Consider the following 4,499-nt stretch of genomic DNA (forward strand, 5'->3'; position numbering starts at 1 on the left):
TTAAATTGGGTCTCCATTAGTGATAGCTTCAATGTGCTGCTAATGTGAACGAGCACTTATATGAACCACATCCCAAGCTAGGGAGATTTCAAATTCCCTAAACTTTACTGAGAGCACGAAAGTGAAAATAACGTTAGCAGAATGTTCTGCATGGCAGTTTAAAAAGGTATTTTTAAGTAAAAGCTTTGAAATTGTTCTCAAGTCTTTCTTTATGCTTTCAATTTTAGCCTGAGTTGATCAAGAATAAAAAAAAAGGTCATGCTTTGAGAAACTTTAAATCTGTCTCAATCTTGAAATGACAAGCCTTTCAAGCCAAATGACTAAACCCCTCAGAGGGGGAGAAGTGCACACAGGGTCCCTGTGTGCCTCAAATAAATTTCAGGCTTCTTACTAATGCAGCCATGTGTTACTCGTGTAGCTTTATAAACCCTTTTTGAATTCAGATCATTTTCATTTATTTCCCATTATCTTCTCTACCACCTAAAAATGCTGGACATTAGCTTCACATTAGTATCTAATGCAATTAAAAATTCAGCAAAACCTTGAACTTACTAATGATGCAACAAACCAAGTTAACATATGTTGTCATTACAACTCTCACCAAAACCCCATTGACCTCCTGTCATTGCAAGTGGATGCTACTATTCTGAAAATGATTAAAATGCATAGGCAAGCCCTCATAAACATCATTTCTTTATGCCATGTCAACATATAGAGATTTTGTATTTTCTAACAACCTATCACACTTATATTATCTAACTTTCCATCAATATCAAACCAATTTTTCTAAGATACTGATCAATAGTTTTTAAATTTTTTCATCAACCAATTGATGAAAATTCCCAAATAAAATCTTATATTATTTTTTCTAACTACTATTATTGCTTTTCCATAGAATCAAAAGTCTAGAACCAACATTGCAGGTTAGACTTTATAACTTTAAGTCTATTGTGTCTTGCAAAATACACTTAATCTAGCTGTGAATGAGCATCAGTGCAACATTTTCCATCATGGAAAGAATACCTATGGTTGACTCTCGAACTTCAGTATACATAAAATCACCTAGACCTTGCTTTCGGAGCAAGGCCCAGGAACCACCATTTTTACCAGCCAACTGGGAATTCAACAGCATTTGGTAAACTTAGGATTTTAATTGTGTTTAAATTCCACTCTACCTTTTTTGAGTAAATAATCCTATTATCCCTTTGATTCAGAAGTAATACAAATGAACCTCAGGAAAATATTGCAAGTAGCTAGAATTTTGAATTTGATCTGGTTTCCATAAACTAATACCTCATTCACAGACATCTTTTGGGGGGAGGGAGTATTAAAGATAGACTATTCCTATAATTTTAATTTTTTATCTTTAACAAGCAATTATTATATTCCAAAAGTTAAGTGTAATGAGAAAGCTAATACAAATTTTGACCATATTGATAAAAATACAGTGTCCAGAATAAGGGAAATAATAATTCCTTTCTTACTGTAAACATCAAATTTCACCGATATATTGCTTTTGGTTCTGCACATCATGCTTTAAGAACATGGACACTTTATGCACATCCAGAGGAAAGCACTAGTGAAGCTGAAGCCACTAGTTAGCAAAGACATCATCAATAATACTGGCCCTTGGATTAGCAAGCCTAATTCTTTCCTCAAAGTGGTTTTGCTATTGATAATGTGGATGAAAGATGCATATTATTAACAATTCATGTCAATTTGGGAGTTTGGTGTTTTAACTATTCTTTCTATATAGTTACTAAGCTCTTACAATCATTACTTTGAATTTGGTTCTCTAAATGTTGGTGGTCTGGTGTAAAGTCTAGTTACTTCTTTAAAAATGAAAATGTCTGAAAAAAAATTGGGGATTTTGGGGGAAGGGAACAGAAAAATAGACTTGATGGGATTAATTTATTCAACATTTTATCAGAGTTCTAAATTACAAACAATGGGATCTTCTCTGGCTACTTAAGCAGAAAAAGAGTCTGTAAAAGAACGTTAGCTCACAGAATCTTACAAGAGCCAGAAAGCACGGTTGGGTGTTGCCAGGTGGCAAAAACCCTGATTTAGGATTCTTTAGTGTGTTTTGCTCTCCCCACTGTTGGCAACAACCCCACAGACCACTCAAACACAAAAGACACTTGGGATCCTATGACCCAGTTCGGGACAGCTGCACTGTGACACTCACCCAATCACAAACTTCCCCATCATTCACTGCTCAACAGAAGTGTCACATGGATCAGGAGGCTGAAGCAGGAGGATGGCTTGAGCTTAGGAGTTTGAGGCTGAGGTTGCAGTGAGCTGCCATCATAACAACACTACACTCTATCTCCAGCAGGAGAGTGAGACTATCTCAAAAAAAAAAAAAAAAAATGTTGCATGGATACGCCCGATTGGTGAAGTCTGGGTCACATGTCTGTCTGCCCAGCTGCAAAGAAGATTGGTGAAGCAGCTGTCTGATATTTACTTGGGCAAGTGGGACTAAGAGGGCTGAGACCAGATGGAGGAGTTTCTAGATTGGGTGCAGGTGTTAAAGTAAACAACCCTCAGGAGAAGCTAACTAGAGGGACTGATAACTACCGGCAAGAACTGGCTCCAGCTGGCTTGTCAGCTATCTCTGTTGCCCTATATGAACTTTGGCTAATCACAATATCACTTACACTGAGGTTTTAAAATTCCTCCACCCTTGAAATAGCCATAACAGTTCCAAGACAAATCATATGAAGTATAGAAAGGGGAGGGAACACAATTCTAGAAATTACTACCTAAATTCTTAGTAAAATCCAACCCCTTAGCCTTTAATATTCCTCCCATCAATAAGTAAGACTTCACAAAACCAAAAACCACTTCCTACCAGTGCACCCACTCTCCCTTCTGAGAATGTACTTTTGCTTTCAACAAAAAAAAAAAGCTGTCACTTGCTTGACTTACACAGTGTATCCTGAAATTCTTTTCTTGACAATCACATCACCAAGAACTTGGAAAAATCTCCACCCAGAGGCTACAAACAGGACCATAATGCAGAAATTTCCTTAACTTTTGAAAGAAGATCGAAAGGTGGTGGACAGGCTGAAAACATGAGGAAAAGCCACTATGAAATTATATTTATTGAGTAGTATGTGCCAGGCTTTTTGCTTAGCTCTGGTGTATAGAGATAAATGTTTTTACATATAGTAGTTCTTAGAAATAGAGCTACCATTTAAAAATTGCAAGGAAACAATCTCACCTCAATACCAGTGAATAAATTTCTAATGTGTTATTTGTATTAAAAGCAACTTCACATCATAAAAATCACATTAAAAATTGTTTTAATTTGAATGCAAAACAGGATGTGGATTAGAAAATTTTAAATTAATAACAACAAAGTTAGTTTTCTTCAGAAATTTCAATAATTAAGATGCATAACAGTAAGTTAATTTTATCATTGAAAGCTAAATATTATACTTTATCAAAACAGTAAAAAGAAAAAAAATCCTTAATAGTGAAAAAACAGCAAATACTGAACTGTCCATAAAATCAAACTGAGAATCAATAAGCTTCTGATCATCAAAATAAATTTAAATTGCAGCACAGTTTACAAGCCTTTAAGTTAAAAAAGGACTACAAGGCTTGCTAAGCAGACTCAGAGAAAAAGCAGATGTTGATTCCTATTCTATTCACACAGACACTTTTTGCCTATGCACAAAATAACTCAATTTCAGTTGCAGTTTGTAACTATATATATATACACACACACACACACACACACACACACACATAAAATTGTCTTCTTTGGTGTCATATGTATATTCTAACAGTGTTGTGTTGCAAATCGCGATCTCTCATGATCTGATCAAGGAATATGAGTGATGAATGACTGGGCCTCAAGGTTAATAATAATAATAGCTAATAATTGTTTAGAGCTTATTATGTTCCAGTTTATGTTCTAAGCCTCTTATATGTATTCACTCATTAAGTTCTTGCAAAAAAATCTCTGAGATGAGTTTTACCATTATTATCCCAATTTTAAAGATAGAGATTGGTTAAATAATCTCTCTCTTAGGGCTAGCAATTGGCAGATCCAGGATCTGAACAAAATAAGTTGAACTCCCAAATCTATTCTTGCTTTCACCACTATGCTCTATTGTTTCTAACCAAGTAACTAACTTATTAACTAACTTGATCATCCTCAAAGGTAAACAAGATGCTTTACTATGTCTGGAAAGAGTTGTAGGTGAGCCTGACATTGATACCCTCAGGACCAGCAGCTTGCACCTAAAAGTACACACATTCTGAAGAAAAGGACAGCAAGCCTGGTATCAAATCATAAGGGAGTATATTCTAAACAGAGAAATCATTCTACACTCGTAACCATCGTAAAGTTGTCAAACATGCATTGACATTATCTTTGAATTATCATGACACTGAAGAACAAGTTCCTGTGGACAGTTACAAGTGCTATAAGTTGTTGTGAAATAAATCCCCTTTACTTCTCCAAAATTTTAGTAAACTCTGATACA

Source organism: Propithecus coquereli, unplaced genomic scaffold (assembly GCF_000956105.1).
Source record: "Propithecus coquereli isolate 6110/MARCELLA unplaced genomic scaffold, Pcoq_1.0 Scaffold420, whole genome shotgun sequence".
Taxonomy (NCBI): domain Eukaryota; kingdom Metazoa; phylum Chordata; class Mammalia; order Primates; family Indriidae; genus Propithecus; species Propithecus coquereli.